The 13101-nt window shown below is 41.0% G+C and overlaps 1 protein-coding gene and 1 long non-coding RNA gene across 4 annotated transcripts in view; one reads left to right on the top strand and one right to left on the bottom strand.

Moving 5' to 3' along the window:
- KLHL15 (kelch like family member 15) overlaps positions 1-13101 on the top strand; it is a 54920-nt gene that overhangs the window by 5089 nt on the left and 36730 nt on the right. The gene's annotated exons all lie outside the window — the stretch shown is intronic.
- On the bottom strand, positions 6761-11632 carry LOC122464040. Its single transcript, XR_006287882.1, has 2 exons — positions 8909-11632; positions 6761-7172 (listed from the first exon to the last, which is right to left on the bottom strand). It is a non-coding gene; the product is annotated as an uncharacterized LOC122464040 (long non-coding RNA).

Here is a 13101-nt window from a genome sequence, read left to right as displayed (position 1 = left end):
TTTGAAAACTTTACCCCTAGGAATGTAGCATTTTGTGTCCATTGCAGCCAAGTTTATTTTTAAACAACTTTTTTCACCCAGCTATCACAGTTGTTCAAATGATGATATAGACTATTCCCTCCCTCAGCAGGGTTCTAGTATAGTAGTTTTATGATATATAACCATGTTGGACACAATCCATGTTATGTAATGGGTTTTGGAAGTACTTCAAACATAAGCCTAATGGTCCCATGTGCAGTTGGGCAATTATCTGAAAATTTTCCACCATTGCTAACTTTAATTCGGCTAAATCTGTGTTTATAAGATGTGGGTAAAATTTTCAAAAGCATCTAGGTCCCATTTTTAAAATTGACTTAGGCATTTAGGAGCGTTAGTCTCAGTGGCTTTCAGTGAGATCTAGGCTCCCAAATGTTTAAGTTGCTTTTGAAAATGGGACTGTAGGCTCCTAAGTCACTTAGGCATGTTTGAAAATTTTACCCAGGCTCAATGTGTATTTTGCCAAAATCTAATTGAGAACCCTAGTGTGTGCAGGCTGAACTGTCCCTGAAACGGAAATTAATTTTCACAGGTTCTTAGCCTGTGTATACGCTAACATTTTACTTCAAATTTCCTGCCACTGTAAATAGTGAAGTTTTTCGGTTGTGTAGCAATGAAGAGCACTAGTGTAGCCCAGTTACCTCTTTTCCCTACTATGTCACTCCAGCTGTTGCTGCCACCAGTGAGAAATTTTGAAGAAAAATTGTAGCGTAGACAATGCTTTATAGTGACACATACACCAATGATAAAATACAGATCAATTCTTAATTTTATGTACTTGTAATTGGATTTTTAAAGTTCATCGGTTTACAGCAGACGCAAGCCTTCTTTTCAAAGATGTGTGTAATTATGAATGTCTAATTTGCGCATACAAATATAACTATACACATCCTATTTTCACATACATTTGTATACATCTGACCACTCAGGGAAATACTGCATTTTTGCTGACAAATTAGGTAAATGCATTCATTTTTGAAAACTGAGCCTAAGTCTTAAATTCAAAAGGAGTTTCACTATGTGTATATCATAAAAGTATATTTAAATTTTACTAGATGGCTTTTGATGGAAGGTGGAGAAATATAGAATAGACTCTAAATCTGTTGTTCCACTGAGTTTTCCAAAAAATAGTTAGCAGTGCAGCTAGTGAAATATCTTCCTGTGTAATGGTTTTGGCATAATGTTATAGTAAAAGAGAATTTTGGTGTTAGTCATATTCAAGTGTTCAGATTGATGCTTTTTCAGAATTTCTTGGCGGTAGAAAAAAGAAACATTCCCTCTTAATTTATAAACTCGAAATTTACTAGTTCTTCCTCAGTCTCGCTCAACTGAATTGTTGTATAATACATAAGTAAGGGGAAAGGAAATCTGCCCTTCAACTGAAGTGTTGTAATCCTACACTGGCCATTGTTAGCACCTTCCTAAAACAAGAAATTTCCCTGGAAAATACATACAGGATTACAACATTTAAAAAACATGAACCTTTATTTATTGTAAGCTAACTTCTAGGAAGTACTCTGGTTTTTGAAGAATTTGACGACAAAACAGATTGTAGGCCAAATTTATCCTTGGTTGAACTCCCTTGTCAGTAGACTCTATGGAATTGATCTCCATTTCTTCTTTCACTTGTGACTATGAGCTCCAGGATCATTGGGATGAAGGGGAATTCTTTACAATCAGCAGCAAAAAATTAAAATCTGGAGCAATGCCTTCAGTGCTTGACTTCTCATCTTTATTCTACAGCTTTGATAGGTGTGCCAAGAAAAGCAATGCTTTTCCAGTCACAGCGGAAGTAGTCTATGTACTGAATAATATGCAAAAGGTGAAAAATGTCTGAAAAGCTAATAAGGTTAAGGGTTTTTCCCTTTTGATTTTCTTTCTTCCTGTGCTGCATTTAGAGGTCACTTGCTGTGATATCACTGACCCCTCTTTGATGGGGGAAATGAAAAGTGCACCTTTGTAAATAACCAGGAAAGGGAAGAAATTACTTCAGAGAAGAGGATTAATTATTTGTTGTGATAGAATGGTATTGGAATATATTAGACTACATATTGCCTTTAGACAGAAGCACACGTGTCTCGTGGGGGGGGAGAAAGTTCCCCACCATCACCACTACCTATTCACATTTCCTCCACCTAACCAATTCGCTCTGTAAAGTGAAATCTAAATTGCATTTTTATTGAAAATGTGAAAAAGTTCATTTTGTCATTGTCTTCTGAGAAATTGGCTGCAGTACTTTAATAGCAAATAGAATTACATATAAATTTGCAAGTATGTGTGTGGGAGGAATGGAAAAATTATTTGGAAAAATACTTGCATCTGGAATTTTTACATCACTTTGTTTTAATTAAACTACCAGTATATTATTGCTGTTTGCTTTAGACTGAGGATATCAGCAATATAAATGAAATTTTTAGCAATTTCACTTTCTTTGAATTGTCCCTGACTCTACCCATTAGTCCACCCCATGTTTTTTGCTATTTATAAGTTAGTGGTACAGAGAATTTTTTTTGTAGGTCTTGTGCTAAAAAAAATAGGGCTCTGCATACCTATTCAAATGTGTTGCTATGTGGCAAGATATGTATTTAATGGGGTAGAAGATGCATAGCTTTTATTTTTTTCTTTCCACTCTCTCAGTACAAACTGTGAGAGACTAGAGGGGCTCTGAGGCTTCTTTACGTTGTGTTAAGATGGAGAAGTCTCCTTCAATATCTTTTCTCCCACATTTCTTAAAAATCTGGTTACAAACTTGACAAGTGAGTTTAATAGTATCTGACACGCAGAAGGCAAAGTATTTTGGGATAGGTAAATGAAGATTTACTAAAAATAATCCTTCATCTGTCTGTTAAATGGTCTACTTTTTTTTTTAAAGCATCACTCGCAGTATTAAACTCTTTTTGAAACATTAGGTAATAATAGAGTGTTTGGCAGCTTGCATAACGTTATTGAGCCTTAGGCTAGAAATGGAAATGAACCCTCTCATTTTCACAGGATGGCAGATGTTTGAAAGACCCGAAGATATCAGTGGAATTTTAGCAGTTACTCTTTGAAGACAGGCTTATTTTTTATGTATTGTGGGGAAGTTTTCCACCTCACCTTCACCCATCCTGCTCTTCAAATAGAGTAAATTCAGAATTTTAAAGGGGGTACTCTATTTCCAAGTGCTTTCAGTTACTTAACTATTTAACGATCACAGTTGGATGGATGGGTGAAAATCCTGAATGTAATAACTATGCTAAAATGTAAGGAGCATGTTTCCCTCTTCTTTTCTCTGAAACTCTCTGGGCAAATCAGCAAATGCTCCTTTGAAAGTGGTGCATTTTTTGTCCCTCCTCTTTTTGCCAATTTCTTCCTGTGCATTTTCACCCTTCTTGTTTAATTGTCTTCCAGCTTTCTTTAGAGCATCATGAAGAAGTCTTTCAAGGCACCCTGTTGTTACCCATTTCTTTCCTTCTCTAACTCCAGAGACCCTACATCTAGATACCTATGTATTAAACCAAGGAGGGTGAGCCTGATGCAGCCATAGAGCCTACTAACGCTGTTCCTTTGGCCAGAGGGTGGTTTGAGAAAGCCCTTTCCTCAGGGATTCTTTGTTTTCTCTCATACTTTGTCCACAGAGTGAGGGATTAGGTCCGGGGTGGGCAAACTTTTTGGCCTGGCGGCCACATTGGAGAACAGAAATTGTATGGCAGGCCATGAATGCTCACATAATTGGGGTTGAGGTGCGGGAGGGGGTAAGGGCTCTGGTTGGGGGTGCAGGCTCTGGGGTGGGGCTGGGGATGAGAGGCTGGGGATGCAGGAGGGTGCTCCGTGCTGGGATCAAGGGGTTTGGAGAGTGAGAAGGGGATCAGGACTGGGGCAGAGGGTTGGGGTGTGGTGAAAGGCTCAGGGATGCAAGCTCCAAGTAACCCCCGACCATGCTAGAGCACCAGAGTGGGGCCATGCAGCTACTTCCAGGAGCTGTGTGGTGCAGCCCCCAACCCTGCGCCCTGGAGTGAAGCCATGCCATGCCACGCCACGCCACCTCGGCTGGAGCGGGACCAAGCCACATGGTGCGGCTCCCCTGGCTGGAGCGGGGCAAGCCCTAGACTCTGCTCCCCAGCGGGAGCTCAGGGGCCGGCTTAAAACGGCTCGGCTCGTGGGTCGTAGTTTGCCCGCCCCTGGATTAGGTTGTTACCAGACAAATATGTGCTGCTATTGACCATCCAGTGGAACTTTCCTTAATTTTTGCTGGGCAAATTCTTTCCCCTCATTCTTTCTTTCACTTTCTCATGCATTCCTCATCTGTGTGAGTTTCAGCTCCTTCTGCCTCTGTATTTTAGAGGATGTGAGGGTAGGAGTTGGGGAGAGGACTTCTGTTGTTTCTGTTTTGTGCTCCTTTCCTTTTGAGGTGTTGGTGGGGGTGAGGAGCTTGGGACATGGTTCTTTCTCCCCCCCCTTCCCACACCCGATAGTGGTCTTTCTCAGCTGCTTGTCACAGTAGTTTTCCTTCGTAGGAGCAGCAGAGGAGGGAAAATAACATGACTTCAGTTGTTTTCATTTTGCTGGTGGGGATATGCTATACACAGGAGCAACAGAGGCAGAGGTATGATGTCTCGTGGTTATAGATGTTGGGGTGACAATGGACTGTATAGCTTCTCTCTGTTGATTGGCTTTGGGGGGATCATACCTGTTCCTCCACTGCCCTGAATGTAGCCTGTCCCCATCATGAATAGTGGAAGGAAACTTACTGGGATACTTGTAATTTTCACTCGGCTGCTGCTACTCCTGTTAATGGAAATTTTAGTAGGGTTCAGGGATTAACCCGTATTTCATGTAGAGCACACGTCTGTGATCAGTACAGCTGTGCCTGAAGATTGCCAGCAGGATCCAACAATGTGGGAATAGCACTAATGTTTTTGGACAGGGCTGTAAATGCCCACTCCTCATTTGAACTTGAGGTAGGCAAATGGGTGGCTGCATTTTTTCCATTCTGTGCTATCAGTTAAGGAATGGGGATGATGAGCTGCATACAGAATCCCCTCTTTTAATTTTCAAGACGTAAGGCTTAGAGTGGTGACAACATTATGACTAGAGCCCTATCAGATTTACAATCCATTTGGTAAATTTCACAAAGAAAGGATTTAAAAAATCCTTAATTTCTTGGTGGTGTAACTGGGGGTGTGTGTGTCCCGACTCAAAAGAGGGTATCAGGGGTGAGGGCAGGGCAGTTGCAAGGCTAATGTAGGGGGGTTGCAGTATTGTTACTCTTACTTCTGCGCTGATCTCAGAGCTGGGCAGCCAGAACGTGGCGGCTGCTGGCTGGATGCCCAACTGTGAAGGCAGCATTGCCGCCACCAGCAGCAGCAGAGAAGGAAGAGTGGGAATACTACAACCCCCTACAATAGTCAGATTTCATGGGGGAGACCAGATTTCATAGTCCATGATGCGTTTTCGTGGCTATGAGTTTGGTAGGGCCCTAATTATGACCACTGGTCTTAAACTGTGACACTTGGCATACCAGGTGTAAGCTATTTCTGTGTCTTCATAATATTTAAATATAATCAGTTTGGTAATTTTAAAGTTTTATAGAAATAATTTTCAATAATTAATGGTTTCTTAAATTTATAACCACTGTAACCTAAATATGTTTGTTTTAAATAATTTGTGCCAACAACCGATTTAATTTTTAAATTAAATACAGAAAACTAATGTAATGTAATGACTGTTGCAGGAAATTCAGAGTTAAGGGCAATTTTATTAAATTTAATATAAAAACATTCACACATCAAAGTTAATGGCTTGTCTTAAACTGGAAAAAGCCAGAAATTTCAGTGTTAAGGCTGAAACTCTTGCCCATTTAAGTAAATCCTAAATATTGAATAAGGTCTTTTTTTTTTTTTTCCCCCTGACCAGGTGTCTTCCCAAATCCCTATAAGGTGGTGTCCCATCATACTCTTACTTTTCAGAATTTCCTACTCCCATGTATATTTTGCCATTAAATATTTAGCACATATGTAATGCCTTCCATCAGAGAAGCATCAAGTGCTTAATATGTGGTTGAGCCTTAGCACCCCCCAACATGTAGGGAAGTATTTGCTGAGTTCTAATCTCAACTGTGGCTTCTGATGGCCTTAATATTTTGCACTTCACCAGACTTGTTATCTAGTTAGGCCTCACAAGTAGCACTATGAGGTAGATAATTATTTTTTATCTCCATTTTACAGTGGGGAAGATAGAGACTAAATCACTTGATCAAAGTGCAAAAATGCTTTATTTCCATGAACAACCTAATAGAGAGAATTGAAATACTTTACCTTCTACTATAATAAGCTTTTAAAAATTATTGCTTTGTAAAGGCCTTTTGAGTCTTATTTTTTTAAGATGAAGAAGTTTCTCTTCTTTCAGAAGCCTTTAATGTCTTACGTGTTTTTGTGCTCTCCAGTGGATATGTCCTTTGGGGATCACTGGTGGAAAGAAACGTGCAATGTGACTAGCTTTTGGAGGCATTACATAATTATCTGACCATGGAGTGATGTAAAATCAATAGAATATGTATAGTATTATCTCATTTGCACATTAATCTGCTTTTAGCACCAGAAATTTGAAATAAATGTATCATCTTACACTTAATATCTAGAAACTTGTTCTAGCTGCATTTTTGTTTTGTTTTGTTTTACAGCCTTAAATCAATTTAAGTGATTTAAAAATGGATGTTTTCTGCAAAGGGTGGACCACATAGACATTTTTATCGTAGATAATTTATTTTCATTGACATTTAACACGTTGATATTAATGTTAAGGTTCATCTGGTCTGGAAAAGCTTGTATTATATAAACTCTTAGAAATAACACTTTCTGCTTTGATTCCTTTTTTTCAGGTGATTCATGGCAGGGGACTTGGAAGGGTTTAGCTCCTCCATCCATGATACCAGTGTCTCTGCTGGGTTCAGAGCACTGTATGAGGAGGGATTGCTTCTTGACGTCACTCTTGTCATTGAAGACCACCCGTTTCAGGCCCATAAAGCATTGCTTGCCACCCAGAGTGATTACTTCAGGATTATGTTCACAGCTGACATGAGGGAGCGAGATCAAGATAAAATCCATTTGAAAAGGTCTGACTGCCACAGGATTCAGGCACGTCCTGCAATTCATGTACTACGGAAACATTGAACTGAGCATGAACACTGTTCACGAGATTCTGCAGGCTGCCATGTATGTTCAGCTCATAGAGGTGGTGAAGTTCTGCTGCTCTTTTCTTTTAGCAAAAATCAGTTTGCAAATTAATTCCAATTCAGTCTGTTTTTTAAGTTTTTTTGTTGTTGCTTTATGCTCAAATAAATTTGTCAGTCTCTAAAGGTGCCACAAGTACTCCTGCTCTTTTTGCGGATACAGACTAACACGGCTGCGACTCAAAAATCTGTCATTATGCTTACTTAAGATGCCATGACTAGTCCCATTTAAGTCAGTAAGTATAGGAAGTGCCCTGCAGATGGCACTGTGTAGGAAGATGACAAGTTGAAGGGAGGTAAATTTTGTAGTCACTAAGACTGCTCACAGTGCATAAAGTTAAGCGTGTGTATAAATTTTGTCAACACTGGAGCCTAGAACTGGATTTAAACTAGCCCTTTACAAATCTGAGTACAAATATGAAACCAAAATTTAGGAAAGGACTTGAAATTTCAAGACCCTTTCCAATCTGATCTCCCAGCAACAACGATCATCCATCTTTTCAGTTCACAATGTCATTATCAGTGAGAACTGGGGAAAATATAGGACCCTCATAAAGGGATCATCACTACACTAGAATGTATTATTTGTTGAGCACCAGCATGCTCGGGGCTGCATATAACATAAAAGAAAGAATCCGTGCCCCAAAGAGCTTATGAATATGTACTTATGAACTGTTGAAGACTATTATATAAGAAGGGAGACTAGCCCAAGGGGTAAACAGGGAGGCCACCAGCTAAATTAAAGCCCAGGTAGGTAGCAACTGAAGTGAGCTGTAGCTCACGAAAGCTCATGCTCAAATAAATTGGTTAGTCTCTAAGGTGCCACAAGTACTCCTTTTCTTTTTGCGATGTACCTACTGTAACCTATATGAAATAAGTGGGATAATCTTGGTTAATCAACTAATAGACAGATAGCCACATTGAAAGGAGACTATAACTGGTCATTTCGGTAGTCTCAACAGAGTGTCAAAGGACTGGTCTAAACTGGGCCCACAGAAACAATTCCCGCCGAACTTTTAACGTCACTAAGTACTATATTTTCCCGGGGTAGACGACTTCCATTTTCATTACTGTCTAGTCAGCACTATCCAAGAGCACCGTAGTCACTCACACACACAGGTTGGCAGATAAAGGTACTGACACTGACGATGCTTACACAAGACAAAAGACAAGCTCAGCAACACGTCGCCTTCCTCGTTATCTACGGTCTCCATCACGCCTACCTAAACACCTACATTAGGCCTAACATCGGGCATCAAGCCTCAGAAACAACAAAAGCTGCAGATTTCTCCCGGGGAGCCGGGTGGGGTGGGGTGGGGTTAAACTCTGGTCTCCGACGTTTTTACAACCCACCCCCCGCTCGGCCAAGATTCATCACCAGCCGGCTCCACGCTCCCCGCCCCTCGCCACAGGGCGCCCCCCTCCCCAGCAGCAGCGCCCACCGGACGCGTCCCCACTCCCCACAGGACGGGGCAGGCGGTGGCATAAATCCCCCCCTCCCGGCGCTGCCCGACCCTGGGTCCCCTCCCCGCAGCCCGGCGGCTCGCTAAGGGGGCGGCTCCCGGCGCATCCCCAGCCAGGCCGCGCGCGCGCTGGACCCCCCCCCGACCCGCTCCTGCCGCCGGGCGAACAGGGCCCCGCAGCCTCGGGCTCGGGTCTCACCAGGGTGGCCAGGTCCTGCCGGGAGAGGTGCGGCTGCCCCAGAGTCAATCCCGCCTCGTCCCCCGCCATCTTGCCCAAGAGGAAGTGAGGAGCCCTACGCGGCCGCCTGAGCTCGGCGCTACACGGGCTGGAGGGCGCCGCCCGCTCCGAGTCCGGCGCCGCGGGCTATGCGGGAAGCACCCGGCCCAGTCTCGTCCCGCTCTGGTCTTCGCTGCTCCGGTGGGGGCACCAGGGGAGCGCGGCAGTGGCGCAGGCGAGCGACGGGCAGCCTCAGGAAGGACCCCGAAGCCGGGTGATGCAACCGGCATCGAGAGAGAGAGGCGCCCCACGTGCGCGTGTCGCAAGAGAGCGAGCGGTAGACCGACTGCGCATGCGCGGGGCGCTGGCTGAGTGCGGTGGCGTACTTGCAGCACCCCGGGAGTTCAGTCGGAGGAGGCCCCCGGATTGTGCTAGGTGCTGTACAAAACACATAACAAAGAGTCCCTGTCCAAGGAGTTTACCATCTAAGTACGTGATGTTGCTCTTTTTGAAACAGCAATTGCAGTGAAATGTGTCAAATTTGTGTTAAAAATCACATATTGGGACAGAATATCTAAATGCAGTAAAGGGACAGCATTTGACGGGAAATAAGCTAATTTTCTTATACAGTAAGTAAAGGTGTATGGTTTTAGTTTGGTTATATGAACAGGTCTACATTACATTACGTAAATGATGTTTATTAAATGAGCATTGTTAAACATTCCAGCTAAAAGACTATTATTTCAAAGGTGATTATCTTTTGTATTTAATTCCTTACTGATTGGGCACTTTATTATTTATTTATCTTACTTTAGCACCTAGAGAATTGAAGACCCATTTTGCTGTGTGCTGCACACAAATAAGCTCCTATTCTTCAATTAGACCAATGCAGGTGTTAAAGTCTGTCAGTGGAAATGTGACTGTGGCAAGCCTAGGAACTAGTTTAAGTCAAGATTCAATAGATGGGCGTAACAAACAATAGGATGAACTGTTGGAGGGATCATGAAGATAAAAATGATAGCAACAGGTAGTTACACACATTATAGCTATGTGCACATCTAGACTGTATCAGGACATTTTATTTTTTGTAATTATAAGATACAATTAAACAAATATATCCTAGTAATTTCTACCGGCCATCTATTGATATCACTTCTAAATTTCAACTTTTTTCTTTTAGTATTTCGATTATTACTTGTATGTGGTTGGTAATGCATAGAACATAAGAGAAGACATCCCTGCCCCAGGAATAAACAGTTTACATCCTAACAGTATCTTTCATATGGAATATTTAAAAAACAATCTCAAAAAGCCCAAAACCTTTTCAGAATTGGGTACAGCAACTCAGATGCTGAAAAATAAAAACAAACTAACAAACTACCTTGATCTTGCAATAGGATCTGTCATATAAACACAAGGGTCTGCCTAAACAGATCTGATTGCAAGATTGAAGCCAAAACTGGCAACCCTTACACTTTGCCTTTCTCTTGTGAAATAATTGATTTCTCTTTTCCCCTTCAAACCCCATTTTGTTAATCCACCACAGTAAGAAGTACAGAATGGAAAATTAAAACCGTATGCACTGCCTTGAAATTATTGCTGTGTGCTCACGTGTCATCTTGTGTATTATTTATATATACTGTTAATTTAATCTAGATCCTAATCCTTTATTCTTTATTAAGCAAAAACTAGGTTTCCTATGGGAGGCCCTAGAGATTTGAATTCCAGGTGGACATTTGTTTACATTACATGACTACCATATAATTTAGCTGTACTGGCAGTCTGAAAAATTTGATTCTGCATGTGCTCCTATCTCCAATTTTGCATACACACATTTGTAACTGGAAGTCAGTGGGACTACTCACATACATAAGATTGGGGCCCACGTGTGTAACTAACTGAAGTAAATGGAGACAATATGGATATTTGAGAATACACAGGCAGGCTCTAAAATTGAGATGTGATGGGGGAAGCTACCACAAACTGGTGGCGTACATTACCTGGCTTTAGCCAAGTTTTAATCTCCCCCTTTAACACTCTCCTTTTCCAAAATAATTGTGGGAAATTAATTCTTTTATACATAGAAGAGGAAGTGTATTGTTGATAGTCTTTCTTTAAAGAAAACAAATGCAAACGTGGTAACGATCATTATAACAAGTTATAAGTGAAGATCTTGCTACTGAAAATAAAACGTATATTACCCTGCAATACATTTGGATAATTTTGTACATAAAATGGAAAATATTATTGTTTCATATCTAATATTTCAAAACTCTATGTGGTGCAAATATAACTTTCTTTAAATGATCTCACTGCTGGGAAAACCACAGTTGAAACATGTAACCTGGATGCATAAAATGTTGGGGGAATATGATGCAACACTTGATTGTAGTTGCCTTACCAATGTGTATTTCTGTGCAGGTGTAATCACTGTTTTGCAATATTACAGATGGTGTAGAATTCCATTCTAAATGGATAAAGTTGCCTCTTAAATCATTTAACTGTATAGTTTATACAACGATGCAAATAGAGTATGAAAATTCCAGAAACAATCATATGCTGCATTTTTGGTTGAATAAAGAAGATGTTATAAATAATTTAATCCCTGTCAATGTATCTATCAAATTTTGGAATGGAAATACATAATAATTATCATATGTTAAGGATGAATGTATTGTAGATGTCATAATAAAAATAAAACTATTAAATATTCTTGCTTTGTTATTGTTGATTCATTGTATTGTGGGAGGTTGACAGTATGAAGAAATATAGAAATATATATAGAAATATATACATCCGATGAAGTGAGCTGTAGCTCATGAAAGCTTATGCTCAAATAAATTGGTTAGTCTCTAAGGTGTCACAAGTACTCCTTTTCTTTTTATAGAGAAAAAGAAATTCTGAGACTATAAATGTTCATTGATGCCAAATAAACTCCTCATCACCAGAAACTGTTAACAGTGCTTTAGAATTAATCGGTTATGTTAATCCTATAAGCACTTTACATGTCTGTAACTTTACTCACGTGAATAGTCCCATTTAAATTAATGGGACTGCTTACCTTAGTAAAGTTACACATGTGCTTAAGTCTAACCCTAAGAGACCTATCCAACTTCTGAAATAAATGGAATGCTCATATTGACTTCAGTCGTAGCTAGATATGGCCCCAAATAGGGAGACCTTCCCTGCCCAGTCTCCTACACTGCTGAGAATACTCATTTTGAGGCACTTTTTAAATATTACTCTGTTACAATGATATATATGAATTGTCAGTGGAGACACAAATTTGTCCAGGCTTTTCCAATACGAAGGAGAAGCTATTTTTAAAAAACAATGAGAGTGAAGTTTGTCAACGTTTATCAGATCTTTTTTTCTTCAAGTTTGAGGTCTTCCTTCATATTATGTAGGAGAGACACACAAAAAGCATGTCACACCTCAGCTTGACAGATACTGGAAAAATCTTAGTAAGAGGCAGATTAAAAAAATTGTTTCTCCCACTCACCTTCTTACAAAATTGAAGGAGTATTAGGGGCAAGAAGAAGGGCAACAGTTCAGTTCCCTTTTATTTCTTTTCTATTCCAGCCTCCCTTTGCTGAAGTACTGAACATATGTGGGTCTGAGCTGAGTGCAGCAGATTTATTGTAAAACAGTGAATGTGGGTCAGTACATCTATTGTGTGAGACAGTAAATGGTAGAAACTGTAGCTTCCTTCTGGGACACTGAGAGTGGGCTTATAGTCCTGCCTCACTGCATGAGAGAGTGAATGGAGTAAGGGTGAGTAGCTTCATTGTGTGAAGCAGAAAATGGGGCAGGTACAGTAGTAGCAGACTCAGAGACAGTGAATGGGATGTGGGGGGCAAGTTCATTGTATGAAGCAGTAAATGGGATGGCAGTAGGAAGTATGGCATATAAAGGGGCAAACTGTGAGGCAATGAATGGGGTGGTGTGGCAGTAGGAGGTGCATTGTGAGGCAGTGAAGGGGATAGGGTAGCAATAGGAGGTGCAGTGCGAGGCATGGAAGGGGTGGGGATGACAGTGACAGTACAGTAAAAGGCAATTAAGGGGGTGGGAGTGAAGTGAGAGGCAGTGAAGGAGGTGGGGATGGCGGTGCAGAGCGAGGCAGAGAAGGGGTAGGGATGGAAGTGGCGGTGTGGTTTAGGCAATGAAGGGGATGG

The sequence above is a fragment of the Chelonia mydas genome, chromosome 1, assembly GCF_015237465.2.
Source record: "Chelonia mydas isolate rCheMyd1 chromosome 1, rCheMyd1.pri.v2, whole genome shotgun sequence".
NCBI classification, from domain to species: domain Eukaryota; kingdom Metazoa; phylum Chordata; order Testudines; family Cheloniidae; genus Chelonia; species Chelonia mydas.
The sequence above is the reverse complement of the archived record's forward strand: the minus strand, read 5'-3'. Positions and strand labels throughout refer to the sequence as shown.